Here is a 23,398-nt window from a genome sequence, read left to right on the forward strand (position 1 = left end):
GCACAGATGTCCTAGCACCTGGGTGATTTTGACCCTTTAGACCCTTTTAATTGCTTTAAGTAGGGGGTTGCTTACTTTCAGTATACTGGTTCCAGCTACATCCTTGCAGGTGCTGTATGGCAACTGGAGGGCCTCCAACACATTTCTTGGTGCTCCTCAGCTTCCTTGAAAGCTTAATAGAACTCCATAGTGACTTTCATTATTAAGTTACGGTCAGAAAACAACGGCAGTTCCGTTTTTTCCATTAAAAAAATTAGGTGTTCCAGAATGCATTACAGGTAAAGCTGCATTCACAATTCACAGATCTCGTATCTGTACTCAGCTCTGCTGTTAGCTTGTCACTTGTTTTCAATTATAAGAGCAGAATTATGAAATAAGCTCTGCAGCATGATACAAGATGCTCCGTATTTTTAGGACTATAAGACGCACCCTCCCCCCCTAAAAGTGAGGGAAAAATGGCAGTGCGTCTTAAAATCCGAATGCTAATGACCGCTTCCATTAAGGAAGTGGTCATTAGCATGCAGATGAGGGAAGCGCTGTGTCGGCTGTACTCATACGATTTAAATGACAAAAATATACGTCTCAAAAGGCAGGAAATGCTCAACCCCAAATTGTGCATTTATGCTCGGGGGAGCAGATACTGCGCTTGTGGTCTGTTGCTAAGGGCGATCCCCAGCAAAAAATGCATACAATGGAGGATGCCCGCAGCAGACCACAAGTGCCACAGAGACATCCTACACCACATGGTAAAATGTGTGGATGTAGAATAATATATAGAATAAATAGTTATAAGATTAGGTGCACTACTATGGTGGATGCAAACAGTAACATCTGACTAACTGTCACACCGATGTTAAAAATGAGACATCAGCCAGTATATCCATAAAAATTCTGGAGCATCTAGTCTTACGACTCTGTCAATACCATTCTTCTCTTATACTCTGCTACAAGCTTATGGATAAAGGTACAGCTGGGTGATACCTTTATTCAGAAACTTCTAGCAAGAATTAGCAGAAGAATGGCATGAGACAGAGTCATAAGAAAAGATGCTCCAGAATTATCATTTCATGTGGAATAGAATTATTTAATAAAACAGACATTCAGGAGAGGAGACAGGTCCTCCTAAAAGCTCACAAAGGTTCCTTTCTTGGAACAAAATTGAAATTAAGAATGTGATTTTCACAAGAATCAGGTGTTAATCTGTAAAACAGCTTTATATATAATCTCTAAAGCAGCTATACATCGTCTATATACTGAGGCGCAGACTCTGTGTACACATCCTGGCTGACCATGAAGACTTCACACATTATATTTAAGTTGAGACCAGATAATATACCTACAAAAATCAAGTAATCTCCGCCAACTGCTCTGCCAGATGAAGAGAACATCAAACAAGATTTCAGGATAAACTGACATTCCAGCGGAGACTGTGAATGGGCTGACGGCGAGTCGCACCCTGAAATGTGAATACCAAATGGAATATTATGTGTATCCAGAATTGCAGCACACGGGAGCTGAGGGCACACGGTGTAAGGAGGAGAACGGCCCCTGAGTCCATCTGTTAGACTGCACTCCTAACTTTTTCCAGAACCTATAATGGATTTAGCGTTTTCCCAAGTACATTCCTCCTAAACCTGTAACTTTAGCAGGCTGAACGGTAAATGAACTCTATATGTACATTATACCAGACGTACACGTAGATGAAGCCTAGAATGGACAGACATAAGCCTGCCGTCCTCAATGTCTCCTCCATACATTATCTTTCCTTCCGTGTCTAGCCACTGCTGATTAGCCAGTTGAATTGAAAGCGGATCTACACATTTTAGCATTGTACGTTCAGCTTTCTGGGGGTCTCTTTCCTCCTAATACAGACCTAGCTCAAAGTCCCTCAGGGTGTCAACTTAAAGGGGACCTAAAGCACTAAACCTTTACTGAAAGGTTCTCAGAGAACCGTGCACCTTCGCATGCCGCAAAAGCGGAGTGGAGTGCTGCTGCACCTTACATGCTTTCAGTAAAGGTTTAGGTATCCTTGACCATTTGGCAAACTATTATCCATCCTGATCACTCCTCCCAATGCACCTGAATCTCCCAAGATGCATTGCAATTAGTTCTTGCTAACCCCATCCTCCACTGCATGGAAATAAGTCCCTTGCATATAGCCCCAGAAGACCATATGGTATGTAACGCCCCCACTATTTCCTTTTCCTGTCTAGCGAACTACTGTACGAAAAACACAAGATAGGCAGCCAGTCCCGCCAAAGTGGGTTTGCTCGACTTTGCTCCAGTCCTATGTAAATGGTCACTTACAAAACTCAAACATCCGGAGTAAAGGGCATGCAAAACAGTAAGAAAGTGATAATTGCTCCTCAAATGGCTTTTCCTAAAGCAACCCATGATTCTACAGGATGGTAAGTAGGTAAATTCATTCTCATTTCATCACTGCATGTGATATTCATGCATTTTTCCCAATAACTGCATGTCTAGAACTGGCTGAAGCCAACTACTGTATAAAATAAAAAGTATGCAATTTTCCTTCTGTTACTTAAATTTCTTAGTTCTCAGCTTTGACAAGTCCCTATAATGTCAGCATTCATTAATATGAATGGCATTCGGGGGCTCCAGACTACTAAACACGTCAACAAGTTGATGCCCCCCTCAACTAACCTAAGAACAGATGTGTAATGTACCCCTACTACAGGAGTCCAGACAGGATGGAAGGTCCCCCGACACCCACTGTCCTGGCGGAGCTTCTGTCATCTCAGGGCTGTTGTACTATCGGTATACGGAAGCCTCCGCTACACACTTGTAAGAAAAATGAACAGCTTTCCTTAGAGAAAATAACTAGGCTGTGAGGTCATGGTGTAGAGAACTTTCCATTGCTCATTACTCGGCAGACAACGGCAGTTCAGCTCATTTCTTTCCTTGTTTTTATCATTCCTAGAACACTATAATCTAAAACACAGTTGACGGCTTGTGTAATTCTTCGCTGTTGATTTAGTCTTTGGTTCCTATGTGCGGTTTGAAAAATTCAAAAACATCCTTGGTCTCCGTTTCTTGAGGCCAAAATATTTTGTATTTTGGACTATGAGGAACATCTAAGTTTATATCTCATTCAGGAAAACTTAGTTGGAAGCCACATTGGTGGTCATGTCTGGCCAAGGTCTAACGAGGGAAGGATAACAGTGTTTTTTGAAAGTTTTCCTGGGCTTTGGAGATGTATGGCTTGAGTTAAAGGGGTTTTCCAGGCTTTTGATACCTCAGGATAGGTCATCAGTATCTGATCAGTGGTGGTCCAACACCCAAAATCCCAGAAAACCCCTTTAAGACCACAACCTTAAAATAGGTGGCTCAGCAGTGGTTCACAAGCTCCCTCACCTGGATCTGGGAATTACTGAGAATTTTACATGGTGGGATAGGGGCAGTATAGATGTACACAAAGCCGAAACCTTGAAAACCGAATTTTCAATTGTTGTCTAGGTCATCGAAGGAATTGGCACTCCTTGCAAAGACTCAGATGGTGTAGTGAGTCTTACGGGCAATGCTCCCTGGGAAAATGTATGCAAATGAGCTTTCCTCCAAAAGGAAGAAATAGGTCTTCCTAGTAGGTAGATACCTTGCAAGTCAATGATTACCCATTAAAGAGAAATGCTCAGAGGGTCACGTCAAGACACCTGGAGTTGCTATGATCTAATTTTGATGAAATCATGGTCCTTTGATTGTGGTCTGAGCTGAAGGCTTTATATTCTACGGTTCTCACTGTAAACTTTAAAAAATGCACCCATTACTCACACACTTCATCACATCTGGTAGCAGGTATTAGCCTTGGATCACATAATACATGACTAATCTTAGGTTTTGCTCAACTGCACAGCTCTTGAGATGTCTAAAGGAGCTTCTGTGTGACTCATATCTCCAACTCGGAGCACACTTCCACGTGTGTTATCATGGAGCCCTTCAATGTAATTGCTCTGCTTATTTGGTACGGTCTTGTTCAAAGGAGATTCATCAGGAGAAAAAAAATAAATTAAAAATTAGCAGCTCAGTTATAATTCTCCTCTCATACTTAACATAAATAGTTTATGCTCAACATGTTCCAGGCTCGGATAAGTGATGCTGATTTAATGGCCGCTATACTTTTATTCCTCAGATAAATGACTGCAGCTGGTTGGAGCAGACGGGGAAAGCGGGGGGGAAATGGCTGTTGGTATAAAGGAGGTAATTTATGAGCAAATATTAATCATCGACCAGAACTGATGAGGCACCATTCATTTTCCTATTCATAGCTTATACTGGAGCCCTTTAAGATAAGGCTAGTAATGAGTGGTAAGCCCTGGAGGACCAGTCCAGTTCTCCATTACATGCACAACCCAATGATTTGAACTGGATCTATGTAATATTTAATTTTCCCTGCAGTGGCCCTGGAGGGAAACTGAGCATCGACTTCTACGGGAGCAGCTCTTCAGTGACGAGCTCAGTCCACTACAAAGTAGATGGAGCCGTCTGCTTCCAGCACAATTGCTACTGCCGAACTGCTGATCGGTGAGGGTGCAGGGTGTCCTAAAGATAGGCCATCACTTAAAGGGCATCTGTCAGCAGTTTTGTCCCTATGACACTGGCTGATCTGTTACATGTGCGCTTGGCAGCTGAAGGCATCTATGTTGGTCCCATGTTCATATGTGCCCGCATTGCTGAGAAAAATTGAGTTTTCATATATGCAAATGAGCCCCAAGGGCGTTGCCGTTACACCTAGAGGCTCTACTCTCTCTGCAACTGCCACGCCCTCTCCAATTTGATTGACAAGTCGAGGCATTATGATGATGATATTTTCACTGCCTGGTCCTGTCAAATCAAAGCACAGAGGGCGCAGCAGTTGCTGAGAGAGCAGAGCCTCTCGGTGTAACAGTAACGCCCCTGTTGCTCCTAGAGGCTTATTTGCATATATTACATCATTTTTCTCATATATGCGGGCAAATATGAACATGGCACCAACGCAGATGTCTTCAGCTGCCAAGTGCACATGTAACAGGTCAGCCAGTGTCATAGGGACAAATCTGCCATTTAAAGAAGCACTTCCACAACATTTTGTTATTCTCTGACCTCTAGAAGGGTACATGATGTAATCTGTAGTGAAGGTAATCGTCTTATCAGTGAATGTATTTGTGAGTTATAACCTGCCTTCTGATTCTCAGCTGTGTCATGTGACCAGCTCTCTGATCTCCAACTGACACAGGACTGGAAGTCAGTTACTTCTCTATTGATTCCTATCAGACTAACATTGAGGCTCCCATAAGAATACATAGAGAAACTGGCTTCCTGTCCACACAAAAGATGCTGTGTTACTTGGAAAGTCAGAGAGCTGGTCACATGATACAGCTGAGGATCAGAAGAGAGGTTATAACTCACAAATACATTCACTGGTAAGAAGATTACCTTAACTACAGTTTACATCATGTACCTTTCTAACAGGTCAGAGAATAAATATTTTTGTGGGAGTGCTTCTTTAATAAAAGGTGGACAACCCCTTTAGCTTTCTGGGTTTCAAGCAGTCCCAATGCACCAAATTTATTAAGCAGCATAAGCTGTTAAATTAAATTTGTGCAAACACTCAAAAAGATTTAGTTAAAAAGTTTTGCTAGCCTAAAATGTTTTAAAAATTTGAAACTGCTATGAACACTGTACAGAAATGTAAAAATCCCCAGGTGCTCCCATTCCGATGCTGCCCGGTCTCTTGCTGCTCTCTACTTCGTGGTCCTGAGATGATGTGTTGACACAGGAGGCAAGTGACCACTAAAGCCAATAATGTGTTAATAAATGTGGGCCTTTGTGAGTGCTCTGGTAAGGAGCAGGGGAACACTTCATGGTCAAGGGTTGGTCATTCCCATTAAGCCATCACTAGTGCAGTAGGAGGCTCGCACGCCCACATGACCTTATGAATGCTACTGTCAAACGTGTCTGCAAAAAATTCACACTTGTTCATAAGCGTATATTGGTACAGAAAATCCTAGGTCTGAAATACTCCTCAGAGCATTTATCTTAAATTTTGTTATTTAACATGGAAAAATAAAATGATGGCTTTTTACAAAAAATCTCTCAACATTTTGAAAGAACAGCTCAGCAGAACTGGCACCGTACCCATTTATGTCAAATCCCTAATGTTTGCTCAGCAATTCATCAGCAGACCTACATGACCAGTCTTGGCAGCGCACATATCCCAAAAACCACTCTGAAAATCACTCAGTTTTAGATAACTGTACAGAGATGTGTTTACTGCGCAGCAGAAGCGATGAAACTGCTGAGCTGGAATTACAGGGGGCGGATGTAATAATTCACATGTGGCCACACCGGGTATAAATCTAAGGCCCCATTCACACGTCCGTATCTTTAAACCGCATTCGATCCGCATTTTTTTGTGGACAGGATGCGGACCCTTTCATTTCAATGGGTCATCAAAAAAGTGGACAGCACACGTATGTCCATTCCGTAGTAAAAGGTAGAACATGTCCTATTCTGTCCGTTTTGCCGACAAGGACAGGCATTTTTACAATGGATCCACAAAAAAGAAAAAAAAATTATGCAACACAGACGTCATGCATATTTTTGGCGGATCCACGTTTTGTGGACCGCAAAATACATTCGGATGTGTGAATGCACCCTAATTCTCATTTTTAAGGGGATGTCCGGTTTACAAAACCCATTTCCACCCTATTAGGGAATTCGGAGATAACCGAAGGGAGGGTCCTCTGTTCGGCATCCTCATCTCTTGGCCAGAGAGCAGTTACAAAGAGAGCCTCTTCTAAGATTTGAATGGACACGTGTGATGCTTCATTTTTCCTGCGGGGGCGCTGCAAGGAAACTGAACACTTACTGATAGATTTCCTCACAAATTAAAGCTGATTGCTTGAACACTTTTGTGATCAGCTTATTATCAAGGAACCCTGCTAGCAAGTAGAACCTATCCAAAGTGGGTTCCCATATACCCGGCTATCCATTTCCCTCTGGTGTGGTACAGAAACACCAGAGGGAAACCAACATTAAAACTGTTCCCATTGATTTCTATGGGATTGTTTCTGGCACCCAATGCTTCAGTTTTAAAGGGGTATTCAAGTGCAAAAAAAAAAAGCTGTCCCAGGGGCTACATCTGCTGTAAAAGGGGTTGTGAAGCAGATCAATGCAGAAAGCAGAGTGCGCTTTACAGAGAAACTCCACCTCCAGTGCACTTAAAGGGATTCTGTCATGAGATTTTAGCCCTATAAGCTCAGCCTGATGCGCCGCAGACTGCTGCCAGCGGCTTCGTTGAGCGAAGTGCGCATGCCCACCAGGCCGGGCTCATGCGCACTTCGCTCAACTAAGCCGCTGCCAGGATCCCGCGGCGGAGCATAGTGCGCGGGCGCCGGATCTGGCGGAGGCGGCGCTGAGGAAGGCGGCACTGTAGACAGGGAGGGCGGTAATTAAGACTGGGAAGGAGGCGCTGGGCACCAGACGGGCGGGCACCCTGTATTAACGGACATCCCCTTGGCACCTTAGGTAGGCGATTGACAGGTTTTAAAAAACAGTTTTTTTGGCTAATAGAGCCACAAGCAGGTTTAATAAGGCCAGTTTAGGATTTATGTTATTAGTATGGACATGGGCATATGTTTAGCTTATAGGGCTAAAATCTCATGACAGAATCCCTTTAAGGAGCAGAATCTAGCAGAATAAAATGTCATTCACATTACTCCTGATAACAAAAGCTCCACAAAAGGTAAGTTTGTAGTGCTTTCCCCAGCCCTTCCTTAGTGCTGTCAGCACCGTAGCTCTGGTATTGTATTTGTGGTCAGAATTGCTGACAGACTCCCTTTAATGCCATTTCTATTGATATAAATGAGTGGTGCCGTGTTAGAGGTGAAGAACGGCTAGAGGACAAACCCTATGGCCACTGTCATAGGAGTCATATTGGTTGTCACCCATATATTGCAAGCCTTAAAATTAAGATGTGTACCATGAAAACATAAGAAATTGGGACAAAAAAATATTCATTGTACCTCTGGTCTCTTTTAAACTCTCCGATTTTTTAATTCCTATTGGCGTCTGGCATTTAACCCCTACTCTCCTCTGTCAGTCGTGCCATTAATCAGGGCCACTTTGATCTCTTTGATGCTAGGTTGTCCCGGTTGCATTTGTATTACTGCACGTCTATGGCCTTTCATATCTCACAAAAGTGCATGGAACCGATCTTCTGCGGAAGGATTCACAGAGTAATTAACGATGCTGGGGAGAGTCTTTCATCTACACAAATGCATCTGCTACAAATGAAGATAGCAAACTAATGATTGCCAAACGCTGCGCCGAGAGGGCTCACAATTCAATGGACTTCCAATAAATACCTCAACAGCGGAGAGAGAGAGGCCACACCCTGTGGTGTGCTTTTACCAAGAGCCATACTTTCTAGCGAATACGAAAACAACTTTAACGGAACCATCTCCTCTGTATCTTGTACAAGGATGTGTAGACATAGAGGCAGCACATAGGGAGGGTCCAGTCCTGGTTGGTCCCATCGCCTGTGCTAGACCCTGTGTAGGACACCCCTTTTCCAGAAGAATTGCAAAAGGAGTTCGGAAATTAGCCTAAGACCCATTTTTTTCGGTCCGCATCTGATACATATTTTTTGCAGATCGGGTGTGAACCCATTCATTTCAATGGGGCTGTAAAAGATGCAGACAGTCCACCATGTGCTGTCCGCATCCGTACGGCCTGTCCATTTTGCTGACAAGGATAGGCCATTTCTACAGGAGTTAAAATGGCGGCATGTACTCGAACCAGTATAAGTGTCTTGCGCACTGCAAAACGGATACGGTCGTGTGCATGGGGCCTTAGGGTCATGGAGGTGTGGGAGAAAAAGCCATGGCATTCAGTCCTGGGTGGCTAAAAAGGGGGGCCCCTTCTGATCTTCCCTATGGGGCCACTCTTCCTTCTACACTACTACTGAATGCAGTTTTCTCTTTTGAAGATATATACCTCGTAGAGAATAGCTGCAGAAATTGCAATAGTCTGTAATTTTTTTAAATCTCTTTTTTTCTGCGTCCTCTCAGACTCTGGCCGGGACCTACAGAGCACTGTTCATCCTGTGACTCCTGGTTCATCAATAGAATAGCAGACACACGGTAGAGCATTCTTCTAAGACATGTTTTTCCCAGCCTTCAGTTCAGACTACTCCATCTCAGCGGAAGTCCCTTTTCTTAAAGTGAATGTGCTCTTCGTGAACACCAGACATGAGCGCAGTCAGTTTCGTAACCTCTTGACTCGATTAGCTATTACTCATTGGGAGAATTTTACAGAGTTGCCCAAAAGACTCCATGGAGGCCTCTTACACAAGAGATCCTGACAGTGATTACTGGCCAAGCCTCTACTGTGGAGGCCAAACCATCTCGTCTACACATCTGGCAGTGACCGGTGACCACAATGGGGGGCGGCCTGGGTGCACTACGCGCTCCTATAAGTACATCCCAGCAGCTTGGAAACAATTAGTGTGTCGAAACGTTTTATGCCTGCTGCGAGTTTTAGAAGTCCAACTAAAAGAACAGTCTATCTATAGAAAAAAACAACAGGGTCACGTGTATCTGTGGTCACGTGTATCTGCTCCGTCCAAGAACATATCTAAGGCATGTGAAGTTCACTTCTGCAAGGGATGCTGGGTAATAATCTTCAGCATGTAACATATACAATGATATAAGCAATGATATAGCAGATATGACGGCAACTTATTCCATACTGATAAAATTGTGGCGTGACATAACACATACTGCTTCCAGCACCGCCACTCCGATCCTCGCAGTCGCTGCAGTGACGACACTTCTATATATTATATATACTCTGAGGTATACAGCACATTACTGCTGAGGCCAGTGATTGGCTGCAGCAATAACAAGTACTATACGGGCACGTCATTGCTGCAGCAAATCAAAGCCCCGCGGGACGGATTGGAGCGGCGAATCAGGTGGTGAGTATATGTTATTTCATAATTTTATGACAATTTCTGCCTGTAAGGACCCTTCTTTTTTTTTTTTTTTTTTAAAACAACTCGAACAAACCCTTTAAGACCCCATGTTCAGAATTTCATGCCGACATCCATAGTCAATCCAATGATAATCTGTGTTCGTAACCCTGTTTGTATACCTGATGGCAGGATCAGACGACACGCGGTGTTTGTTTGTAGTCCGTTACCGTGGAGACACATCCGATTACACAGAGAACTAAAAAGTTCTGCAAAATATGTTCATTTTGTATCTAAGGCTACTTTCACACCTGCGTTTAGGTGCGGATCCGTCTGGTATCTGCACAGACGGATCTGCACCTATAATGCAAACGCTTAGATCCGTTCAGCACGGATCCGTTTGCATTACCATGAATTTTTTTTTTTTTAATTCATGATAATGCAAACGGGTCCGTTTTGACGTACATTGAAAGTCAATGGGGGACGGATCAGTTTGAAAATTAAGCCATATTGTGTCAACTTCAAACGGATCCGTCCCCATTGACTTACATTGTAAGTCTGGACGAATCCGTTTTCCTCCGCACGGCCAGGCGGAAAAACGGTGCCAGACTGATGCATTCTGAGCGGATCCGCATCCACTCAGAATGCATTAGGGCAGTACGGATCCGTTCGGGGCCGCTTGTGAGAGCCTTCAAACGGAACTCACAAGCGGAGCCCCGAACGCTAGTGTGAAAGTAGCCTTAGATGTATTGAAGCAATAAAAAGGGTTACCAAAGTCTACATACCTATTGAATGCAGTCAGGCTATTATAGCTAAATGATAAAGTACATGGAAGATGCACTATATAGGACTGTAGTATTCAGGTTAGGCTACTTTCACACTCGCGGCACAGAACTCCAGCAGGCTGTTTCGTCGGGTGACCAGCCTGTCGGATCCGTCCTGCCGTTAGTGACCGCTCCGTCCCCATTGACTATAATGGGGGCGGGGGCAGAGTTCGGGTGGAGACACAGCAGCGCGCGGCGAGAGGCTGCCGTAATAAAACTACAACATATCCGACATTTATTCCGGCAGCCTCTCACCGTGCCTCGCCGGAACTCCACCCTCGCCCCCATTATAGACAATAGGGATGGAGCTGCAGTCCGGGAGCACACGGTCACTAGCGGCAGGACGGATCCGACAGGCTGTTCACCCGACGGAACAGCCTGCCGGAGGTCCGTGCCGCTAGTGTGAAAGTAGCCTTAATTTGCCATGTTGGCACTTTGTGATAAATAAGTGGATTTTGGGTTGCAGTTTCACTCGCCACCACTGTCCTATGGTTAATCCACAACATATGTGAACAAACCCTGAGGGGTATGTAGACGTTTGCAACCCGTTTTATTGCTTAAATGCATGTATGATATAAAATGAACATACTTTGGCAAAAATACTTGATTAAAAAGTTGTCTCCACGGTAACAGACCACAAACAAACACTGTGTGTCGTCTGATCCTCCCATCAGGTGTTACTCGTTTCTTCTTTTTTTTGCTAACCTACGACAAATGACACAGCCTACAAAGACTTCACAATTAGGAAAGCTTATTGTGTTGGGGGGACGGGTTGACCACTTCTAACCTACACTTCCCCCCTCCATAAAAAAACGTCTCGGGCTTGTTGGAGACACATAATGCATTCTAAGATGATATAATGATAAAGGAGTTAGCGCCGCCATCGTGAGGGAATATGTCAGCACTAAACCCTCACAGGGAAACATAATAGGAGCATAAGGTCAGGCAGTTAGCTATCGATCTGTTAGTCTTGGCTCTGACGGGAGCCTTCCTGTTACCTAATATTCCGTACAGATTAGTATTAAACATCGCTGATCTCTGCCAAGCCCTTGACACGTGCTGCAGACGCCATTAATACAACCCCCGAGAGTCGCTGCTGTTTTTCTGCTAAATTACACAACAAATAAGAGCACATATCTCCTAATGCTATCAAACAGGTGTTAATAGAAGCCTAACATCTGATGTCAGACAGCCAGGGCCTGCGCTGGCAATGAATCCTTCACACAGCGCGTTTCATGAGCTCCTGGATTACAAACCGTCATTATTCACAGAAAGGGCTACACAGGAGCAATTCATCAACGGCGCTATATACAGCCTGAAGACTGGATTCGGAGAAACATTTAATTGCTTGGTTTGCTTAGCGATTATCGGTGCTAATTACGTTTTCATCGAGTTTACGCAAGCGCTGAAAGACATGGCATGAGGGCGAGGGGGGGGTCTATAAACAGAGGATTATTTAATGTGATCAGCAAACTTCGGGTGACACTGAGGCTTTGGAGACTTCAGGCTAGGACAGATGGATCCCTGCAGTTAGCAAATTGTCTAATAAAATATTGGCTAGCCCGCTTACAAAAATAATAATAAAAAAAATAATAATCTGATTTCTTCTGCAGTAAATTTGCCATCAGAAATCATAATGCACAGAAGACTACACTGTACAATGTTAAAAACATTCACTTGTCGCCTTCCTGATATGCTGTCATCGTCTTAAAGGGAAACTCCAAGATCCCATTTGAGTTAAACTTTAGAGGCCGCAATGAACAATTTTTGCACGGCCTGTGCTTGCCGGGGTACGTCCCCACCAAGTGGTTCATATTTTGTTGCCGATTTGACAGAGGGTGCAAAGGATGAAATCCATGCCGGAAATGCACAGCATACATTTACATGCCATGGATTTAAAGGGGTTGTCCCACGAAACCAGCCCCTGGATCTGAATGCTTTTGTAATTGCATGTAATAAAAAAATATAGCATAGCCACTGAGCTATTCAATAAAACGTATCTGTATAGCTCCACCTGCTGTTTGTTTTTCTTATTTTTTTGCCCGACTCACTGAGAAGGCCGCACATGCTCAGTTTGATCCTTCAACTGCCTCCTGAGCTGCGATAGGAGGAGAGCTGCAGCAGAATAGACACGCCCCCAGAGCTACAGCAGAATAGACACACCCCCAGAGCTGCAGCAGAATAGACACGCCCCCAGAGCTGCAGCAGAATAGACACGCCCCTTGATATAAATCTAGCAGAGCAATGAATGGGGAGATCTCTGGATCCATGTGAGGTCCAGGGCTGGTTCTAGCTTTGTTAGAAATAGACTGACATGTACTATATGATGTCCGATTTTAATATTTATTAATTAGTCATGGGATAACCCCTTTAAAATCCACACCAAATTACGTGCAGATCCTGTTGTGGAAATTCTCTGCAGCTCTGTACATGCTGCAGATATTCCATATGCAATTCCACTATGGAAAAATGTGCAGCCTGTCATGCATGGAAGTACCCTAACAAAGGTGACCCCTTCTATGCAGAGGCAAAATGTAACCTGTAACATGTTGCAAAAAGTGATGGTTTTCATACTTGATTAATATGAGACTGATTGATAGTTGCAACTGCTACATTGAAAAACAATAAAAACTTTTGGAAATATTTTTATTATTTTTTTTTGCAAAAAGTGAACTGGCACATCTCTCCCACAAACTTTAGATATAGAGTAAATAACTTCTAAACAAATTGTCCTCTACAGTAAAAGAAGGGTTGCAGAAGGCAAGGTTCTCACATTCTCCTCATAGACGGTGCATACAGCGCTACCTCTCCTGAGGACACAATAGTGATGTATTGAAGAAATTTTGGGCGAAAAATGTGAACTACTTCCTAATTATTCATGTCCCACGTGGGAAGTTATTAGCCTCAGGGGCATAGCTATGGGTTTAAGGGCGCTGGTGCAAAAGTTGACCAGGAGATAATGTAAGGGTCTCTGGTGGTCTAGGGAAGTCAAATTCTAAATTTTACAGTACAGCTGCACAGTTCTCTCTATGAATGGGCAGAGCAATTTAGGAATGTTCTGCTCAATCATTGAAGGTAAAGACAGCTCATGGTGAGGGCATCATTGTCCTGGCTGTAACTTCTTGCTTTTGATTATAGATAGGAGTGCGGGGAGCAGATGGTGAGCACCATACAGCTTTAATGGTACAGCTGCACAGTTCTCTCTATGAATTGGCAAAGTAATTTAGGAATGTTCTGCACAATCATTAAAGGTAAAGACAGCTCATGGTGAGGGCATCATTGCCCCCTGGCTGTAGCTTCTTGCTTCTGATTATAGATATGAGTGCGGGGAGCAGATGTAGGTTAAGACAGCACGGACGTGTGGGGACCCCCCTGGCTTCGGGGTCAAGTTGTAACTGCTACCAATATAGCTAAGTCACTGTTAGAGTTAATTTTGTAAAGAATATTTGACTGAATTACAAGCTTGCATTGTATTATGAGAAATGTACAATATATTTGTGTGACCTCTCCCATCATTTCGGAAATTTTTTGGATTTAGACAGTTGTGGCTTCAGTCTTCTCACAGGGCTAGAAGTCAAGAAGATCACGCTGGGATTTATAGCTCAGCGACCACTATGAACCACAGGATGTTGAACCCTACGGTACAAATATCCCAACAGAGGAGCCGCTCTAACACAGAAATGTCAAGGATAATATCTACAGAAACTCCCTCGGTGTTCATGTCACCATGTGAGACAACATTGTACATAATTTGCAAGAGTTGAGAGGTTCCTTCGAGATGACAAGTAGCCAGCTGCCTGTCAGAGAAATGCCCGATCTCCACATAAACAGTTTTGGACAGAGGAACAACTTCCACATCCGGAGACCAGATTGCTCTTCTGGTCCCTGGTGGGTAATTATGAACTTGTCCTTTCAGTGTTAATAAATGTTTTACAGACGTCGGACTCCTTTAATAGTGGGTCTTGAGAAAGACCGGAGACAAAAGTTAATAGAAGCTCATTTGCTGGGAATGTATCCGCTTTGATAGGAGGAGGCTCAGATCTCCATCAATGATGGAGCTTATCTCACTGTGCGAGAACATACAACTCAACAAGCACTCTCATGGCCGGAGGAAGGATGTGTGGTAAGTGTCTTTCTTTCCTAGAAAACAAACTATTACTACTTCCTTTCGCTCACTAAATAAGTCAATGGAAATGTTGCACAGCCTGAGGTTACTGTCTGAGAACACGCTAAGGTACACGAATGCTTCTCAGTATTAGGCCTCAGTCACAGCGATCTATATTTTGTCACCTATCCAGTGGATAGGTGATAAATGCTTCAAGGCTTGAATACTCATTTAAAGGACTATGCCATGACTGGTGTAAAAAAATTAAATTAGACATCATATGAGAATCTCTATCTAACACCAGCCCAATACTCCACATGGATTCCTATTCATTTCTCCAAGTGCTCTGCTATATTTTCTTCAGGCTGGCATCTCTGGGTGGCGTGTCCTTTCTGCTACAGCTCTGCCCCTTTCTCAGCTTGGGGTGTATCTTTCCGTTACAGCTCTCTCCCCTGTCACAGCTTGGATACAGAGCTGATGGCAGTTGAAAGATGGAACTGAGCATGTGCGACCACCTTAGCGATGTTACCGATCAATAGCTATATAACAAACAAATTCACATCCAGGTGATGGTTTGAAAAATGTAGAATATTATTAATAGGGACAATCCTTTTAAAGAGGTTATCCAATAGTACAAATACTACCCCCCTCCTATAGACAATACTTACCCAGTCCCCAGCACCCGAGTCCCTCCGGATCCCTGCACAGCTACCGCTGCATCTCACAGTCGAGCGGATCAAAACCTCCGCCGACTGGAAGTTGCAGCCAATAGCAGGCCGTGATGCTGACCAGCCTCCCTAGCATCAAGGGTTATGCTAGGGAGGCTAGTCACCACCACAGCCAGCTATTGGCTGTCGGGGACCAGGTAAGGGTACTTTTACACTAGCATTAGAGGAATCCGGAATCCGTGTGCAAAGTTTGTTTCCAGAACTGGATCCGTCTGACAAATGCATTGAAATACCAGATCTGTCTCTCCAGTGTCATCCGGAAAAACGGATCTGGTATTTATTTTTTTCACATTTTTAAAGGATCCGTTTTTCCCGAACACTTGGTACCGTATCCAGCATTAATACATTTCAACGGAAATCCGGCATTCCGGCAAGTGTTCCGTGCATGCTGCGGTATTTTCTCCAGCCAAATACCGTAAAAGTGACTGAACCGAAGAAATCCTGATGCATACTGAGCTTTCCATTCAGAATGCATTGGGATAAAACTGAAGCGTTTTTTCCGGTATTGAGCCCCTGTGACGGAACTCAATACCAAAAAACTTTAACGCTAGTGTGAAAGTACCCCAAGTATTGTCTATAGAAGGGGCCCAGGGATAGTGTGGGGGGGTATTTGTACTATTGGATAACGCCTTTAAGGCCCAATTACGTGATACAATTTTTTGAAACCTGCAATAAACAACATGTTATTTGAAAAATGATGGTGGATTCCATTTTTCCGGGTAAGGTTCGCCATGGATGACTAGCAATGGCTTTGCAAGAGTCCTGCTCTTTGCAGTAATGCCCATTTACAAGATGCACATTTACTGCCGCTGATCATCTTCTCATTGATCTGGTCTTTCTTTCTCGCTTACCAATTATTGTTATGATCACTTGGAAACAGTCAGCAGTAGTTGTCTATTGCTGTCTACAATGACTAAGGACATGTTCACACGGGGGAACTTGCCATTGGAATGTCGGTAAGCCATAATTCTGGTGGGTGCCGCATGGTGTCTGTCTCCCTTTGTTTTCAGTTTGCAGACCAGCGTCAACCATGAAAAGTGAGCGGTCTGCTTGAAGCCGTGGCAGGTGCCCACTCGTGGTTTAGCTCCATTCAATGAAGCTGAGCCACGAGAGGGTCCACAGCATCCAAAAGGAACGACCGTGGCAGAAACAAACCAAGTGAAAGTACCCTTCAGGAGTTCTCCACTGGAAGTGGTTGAGTATTATTGCTTTTCTGTTATGCTATCACAGTGCGAACCGTTTGCCACATTTTTTATATAACTCGGACTGCCCCTTTATGCTTTAGATTTTTTTTTTATCTTATATTTTAAAGTTTCATCAACCCTTCCTGTTAGGAACCGTTGGCGGCTCATCCCATAAAAAAAAAATTGAGGGGGGGGGGTTGTTGATTGTGGAAAGTCTGAAGAGAGACAAGAAAATGAGTGAGGACTCCTCTGGTCGAGCCCCCACAAAATCTTTCCTCACTCATCAGCAGAACATGTACATAATTTCTGGCAAGAGCACAAAGCAACGAACTGCTGCCAAGATCGATGTGAAATTAAGAGATAAAATGGGTAAAATTATATATTCTAGAGCGAGACGGGTATAATGACGCCTTGTCAAGAAGTTTCATTTTAAAAAGAAATAATTTAAATGTCATGGGAAGACTTCTATCAGGAGTAAAGTCATACTGAATGAAGAGGGCCCAATATGTGCATCAGGGGCTGGAAGAGAAAGTGAAGGATTGAGAAATCTCAAAAACTAGGTAAGTACATTGAAACTTACCTCTACAGAAAAAAAGAAAACAAAAAACTGTTTTTCTTCTTAGGATTGTTTTTCAGTATTGAAATAAAGCCCCGAGGTCATTATTTCTTCTCATGTTCCTTTTTTTTTACTCTTCAAGGCTGTACCTCTAGGTAGGTACTGATGCTGCGGTCAGTAGTAACACTCACACCATATCCATACCATGGAGTAGACTCTGGCTCATGCACACAACCGTACTCTTGGTCTGCATCCGATCCGCATTTTTTGAGAATCAGATACGGACCCATTCAATTCAATGGGTAAAAAAAATGCGGACAGCACACCACGTGCTGTCTACATCCGTACGTCCGTGTCGTCAGCCATCCAAAAAAGTAGAACATGTGCTATGTATGTATGTATGTATGTATGTATGTTTTGTGGACAAGGATAAGACATTTCTATAGAAATGAAAAAGAAAATAGCGGCATGTACATGGCCGCTATCTGTGTATTGTGGATCAGCAGTTTGCGGACCACAAAACACATACAGTCATATGAATGAGGCCTAACTGCAAGCCTCCATTTTACTAATTCCATATAATATACCCCCAAACCAGGGGCAAATGTGAGTCACTTGCTTAAAAAACCTGCTTCCTGGAAAATCCACCAGTCACCTGCAAATAACCTATGAATGAGCCCAAGTGCAGCACAAGTAAAAGCTCATCAGGCTTCAAAGGGGTTGTCCAGGACTACAAAACATGGCTGCTTTCTTCCCAAAACAGCATCACACCTGTGCATATGTTGTGAGTGGGATTGCAGCTCAGTCCCATAAATATACAATACCAGGCACAATCCAAGGACAGGTGAGGTGCTGTTTTTGGAAGAAAGCAGCCATGTTTTCTAATCCTTAAAAACTTTCAGAAGGTAAAGCTATAAGCCAATGGCTGCTCTAATAACCTCTATTACATAGCTCTTAAAGGGCATCTGTCAGCAGTTTTGTACCTATGACACTGGCTGACCTGTTCCATGTGCGCTTGACAGCTGAAGGCATCTGTGTTGGTCCCATGTTTATATGTGCCCGCATTGCTGGGAAAAATGATGTTATATATATATATATGCAAATGAGTCTCTAGGAGCAACGGGGGCGTTACCATTACACCTAGAGGCTCTGCTCTCTCTGCAACTGCCGCACCCCCTGCACTGCACTCTGCAATGTATCCACTGTCTGGCCCTGTCTAATAAAGTTCAGAGGTCATGGCAGATGCAGAGAGACCTCAGCCTCTAGGTGTAATGGTAACGCCCCCGTTGCTCCTAGAGGCTTATTTGCATATATATATATATATATATATATATAACATCATTTTTCTCAGCAATGCGGGCACATATGAACATGAGACCGACACAGATGCCTTCAGCTGCCAAGCGCACAAGTAACAGGTCTGCCAGTGTCATGGGGACAAAACTGCTGACAGATGCCCTTTAAAAGGGTTGCTCAGAATCATCTAAACATGGCTGCTTTCCTCTAGAGACAGCGTCACACCTGCTCATAAGTTGTGGTTAGTGACTGAATCGAGCTTCGCGACTCTCAACCTTAATCAGTCCGAAAAATTTCAGTGGAGCTGTGCCGCAATACCAGACACATCCCATGGACAGGTGCGGTGCTGTTTTTGGAAGAAGCAATGTTTTTCTTATTCTGAACAACCCCTTTAAGGGAACATAATTCATTTACATATAAAGTTGTGCGTCCGTGACTGCTCCTCTGGGCAGGTTACCAGTAATATCAGCAAGACGTTCCCATCAGAGCAAAACAACAGGAAAAAATAAATAAAAAAATAAAGTGAATGGTCCATTTATTTCCTTACTATTAGGTATGTTATAGACCTTGTCACTACGACTAACAGGCAGTGCATCTCGTCTTTGGATGTGGATTTCTTGGACATTGTGACATAGGACGCCTTTACAATCGGTCAGTGTTCCTGGCATCCCTGACACCTCTGGTCCATCCATGTCTATCCTCTCGGTCAGAGGAGTCCGCTGCTTCTGTATTTTTCACCCCGCAGGTCGACAATTGTGCTGCAGGCAAAGGCTGCCAGGGAGGAGGGAGGTGGAGCTCCGGCATGCCAAATTAGTTTTCACTAAGAGAACCATGACATCACCATTTTAAGGTTGTGATTCGGCCGCCCTCCCATGTTTGTGGTCAGAAGGGTTGGGGGGGGCTGAGTGCTTGTGTCTCCTGCTGGCGTATCTCTCACTTTTGGGGGAGTGGAGGAAAACTACTGTCCAACCATAGACCTTGCTGCTTTTTACATGCTGGGTACAACTTTTTTTTTTTTTTTTTTTTCTCTCTCCCTCTTTCTCTCTTACTCTTTCCACATCATGTAATTTCACCACAAAGGAGCCGAGGAGCTCAGGTTCAAATAAGGCTGTCAGGAAGAAACTGAGAGGCAGAGAGGAAAAAGATGGGCTCTGGATCCAGGGATGAGATTCGGGATAGCCTGTTCCAAGGCAGCAGGTAACGTCCTGCCCTGCTGAACAGCAAGGACATGCTAGGACAATAAAACAGACTGCACAACAACAGTACTGCAAAGAAGAAGAAGAAAAAAAAAAAAGACAGATTTTTTAAAATATTTATATATTTTTTTTTTTACTGGAGAATCTTTGGGACAGCAGAGTTTACTAGAAGAAGCGAACATCAAGGGATATCCGTGATCCTGGACAGGTATGCATTGTAAAGGTATACTTTTACATAGGACTGCAGGTAAATTTAGGATGGGTGAATCATCATAAAGCACGAGTAGTGCTTCCCCCAAACAAGGGATAGATTCACATCTGCATCATTTGTTTCATTTTTTTTTTTTATCCTTTTAGCACATTTTAGATAAAACAAGTTACCAGGCTGCAGGAAATATATATATATATAAATTGTATACAAACTGTTGCAGGGGGAGAGAAAGATTTTTGGCATGTAAAGGGTTAAACCCAACGATTGGCGAGCCGCCAGATTTTTCACCTCCCTTTAAAGAGTCTTTCTTTCCAGCCTCCTGTCGGTCCATAGGTAATCATGCTATAGGCGGCACAGGATGCTGCCAGCACCGCAGGAGCAGGAAGCAGCACTTCGTGTTGCTGAGAGGGGTTTCTAATAAGGTCCGGTGTTTTACCCCTCCCCCCCCCCCCCTTTATTATAATGACTATAGGGCAATGTAAAGAGTCGTCGGAGGTCACGCTGTTCTAATATGACAGGATGTATAATAGTCCGCGTACCTGATGGGGTTAATAATGGGCTATCTACTGGGAAATCCATGCCGTGGGTCGACAGAGTGTATCAGGACAGAGGACAAGTAGTCACATTCATGGCATTCTTGCCGGAGAATATTTCACATGGATTATGGCATTTGTGCAATGTCTGTTTGACAATGGAGGGGGGGGGTTAACCATCTCATACATAGCGGCATCTTTCATATCCTGGGTCTGTTCTACTGTAATATTAGCGGTATATCAGTAGTAATGCTTCTGGCTGATGCAGAGAAGGAAAAACTAGACGATGCTTGCCCCAAGAGCTTGCAGTCTGGGCAGGATCCTCTAAACATGTGCTAATCTCAATGCATGGGCGCTGTAGAATTTGCAGAGTAGAGGTAATCACTGGTGCTGGTCATTGCACCCTCACTGCTTGCCTGTCACTAGATTGTAAGCGCCACTGCACAGACGCGCAGTCTTTACAATGCAGCTCCCCAGTGGTGCTTCCTCATAAACACCTGCACTTTACTGGTTCCCAGTCCATAAAGACCATTAAAAAGCGCTCTATTCTTTCAGCTGAGCTCTTGAACTGGGCAGCTTACAATTTCCTCAGTGTCCGGGGCCCCTATCTGGACGTGACCTTTGGTGTCTCGGACGGTAGGGGTTCCGGAAAAAGGGGATTTAAAAGATGGATCTTGTTTCTGGTCATCTGTCATTTGTCTGACACTCAATCCTCCGGTCTACAATCCAGGGATCAGTGAACGAGCAGAGAAAAGTTTAACTCTGTTGAGATAAAGGCTTACAGAGTGTTCATTGTAGCTCATTTAGATGGGAGAGATAAGGGCTCCAGGCAGCTGCCCCAGGACATCTGATCCCCTCCTGCATTATGCTATGGGCGGCGGGCACCACTACTTAGCATGGTATGGGAGACGGGCGATACAGAGAAGCCACTCACCCGTGCCACCGTCTGAACACAGGAGCTCACAGGTTTCCAGGAGCCGGGCTACCAAGTGACACTTCATTTCTAAAAAGTTTCCTTATTAGATTTTCAATTTAAAAAGTATAAGTTTTGTGCAATAGAGTATTTCAGGTTGGGTTGTGGAGGGCGCGGAGCTGATTGTAAGTGATCCCACATTGCTGCGCCGGAGGCTTATCTGAATACACCACAAGCCGAGGTTATAAATATAGCATCCTCCGCACTAGTCGGCGGAGCTTGCAATCTAAGGAAAAGGTTGAAATAGAAGGCACTGGGATGGTCGCTCCTGGAGAGCCGGGCAGCTGAATAAACCATAGGAAGCCCCCCTCCGATCCCAACCCCCACCGCAACTCCTCACAGAGTGAAAAGTTCATAGCAGCAAAGCTTCAGCTCTGTAGAGCCACAGGCAGTCATGTGAAATGAAAATACCGCGTCCCTCTACTATACATATACAGTATATATACGCCTGCACAGAGGAGCGCATTATCTGCACTGCAGCGTACCGTGAAATGAAGTATTATTCATGAATAGCGCATACGAATCCTAGGAAAGGCTAATATTGGGCGCAACATCGTGTTCCTAAATATTAGTTACCTTAAAAATCTCATAACTGCAACATATAGATTACTTATTTTTTAATATTAGGGGGTGACACGTTTCGTCCTCCGTTGCACCTTTCTTCCCATTAGGGGCACTCCTACCATCTGACTTAGGGCTCGTTCACACAAACGTATTTTGCGTTCCGTATACGGACCGTTTTCTGCGTTCCGCATACGGAACCATTCATTTCAGTGGGTCCGCATCCGTCGCTCCGTTCCATGGCTCGGAAACAATTGTCCTAATTGTCCGTTTTTTGCGGACACGAATAGGTATTTCTATAATAGGCCTCCTGTTCCGTTACGCAAATTGCGGAAGGCACACGTGCGCCATCCGTGTTTTGCGGATCCGCGATTTGTAGACCGCAAAAAAACGTGTGAACGAGCCCTCAAAGGTTTATCCAATAGTACAAATACCCCCCACAATGCCCGAGCCCCTCCTATAGACTATGCTTACCTGCTCCCTGGCACCCCCCCCCCCCCTCTGGATCGCTGCTGCTGCATCTCCCCGTCGCGCGGATGAAAACATCCGAGCAGCCAATAGCAGGCCACGACAGTGACCAGGGAGATGCAGCGGTGGGTGGAGGGATGCGGGTGCCGGGGACTGGGTAAGTATCGTCTATAGAAGGGGCCTGGGCATTGTGGGGGTTATTCGTACTATTGGATAACCCCTTTAATCTTGGTTGAGAACCCTCAATGCAGATAGATATACAGAGAACTGGGGGTCTATGGAGAGCGGAATGACCCTCTCCATTGAAAACCCCTTAGATCTGTGATTGCTAACCTCCGGCACTCCAGCTGTGGCAAAACTACGACTCCCATAATGTACACTTGTTTGGCTGTTCTCAGAACTCCACAGAAGAGTACGGAGCATGCTGGGAGTCGTAGTTTCACCGCAGCTGGAGTGCCGGAGGTTAGCCATTACTGACTTAGAGGCTTAAAGGGGTTGCACGGGATTCGAAAATCATGACTCCTTTCCTCCAGCGCTGATGTTCCCACTCCTCATCTATAATTGCTAGAACAATTCACTGCTACAGCTGTTTGTTTCCTCCTCTACTCCTATCCATCTGCTTCACATCACTTGTCTCATCTACCTCATTACTGCTATGCACTTTAGTGTATAAATATGTGAAGACGCATCAGTAGCCCCAGAAGCTGGCCATTTTGTCATCATCTTTTCAGTTAGACATTAAAAGGTATTAACCCCCTGAGGAACCTCATTTTTATTCATTTTTTTTACTTAA

The 23,398-nt window shown here is 44.2% G+C and overlaps 2 protein-coding genes across 7 annotated transcripts in view; one reads left to right on the forward strand and one right to left on the reverse strand.

Moving 5' to 3' along the window:
- The window catches only part of RALGPS1 (Ral GEF with PH domain and SH3 binding motif 1), a 337,921-nt gene that overhangs the window by 132,578 nt on the left and 181,945 nt on the right, over nucleotides 1–23,398 (reverse strand). The window lies entirely within an intron of this gene.
- ANGPTL2 (angiopoietin like 2) overlaps nucleotides 19,681–23,398 on the forward strand; it is a 31,564-nt gene continuing 27,846 nt past the window's right edge. Inside the window, exon 1 of the mRNA XM_044268336.1 lies at nucleotides 19,681–20,067. The gene's annotated coding sequence lies outside the window, so the exon portion shown is untranslated. The remainder of the gene's footprint in view (nucleotides 20,068–23,398) is intronic.

This window comes from Bufo gargarizans, chromosome 9 (assembly GCF_014858855.1).
Source record: "Bufo gargarizans isolate SCDJY-AF-19 chromosome 9, ASM1485885v1, whole genome shotgun sequence".
Taxonomy (NCBI): domain Eukaryota; kingdom Metazoa; phylum Chordata; class Amphibia; order Anura; family Bufonidae; genus Bufo; species Bufo gargarizans.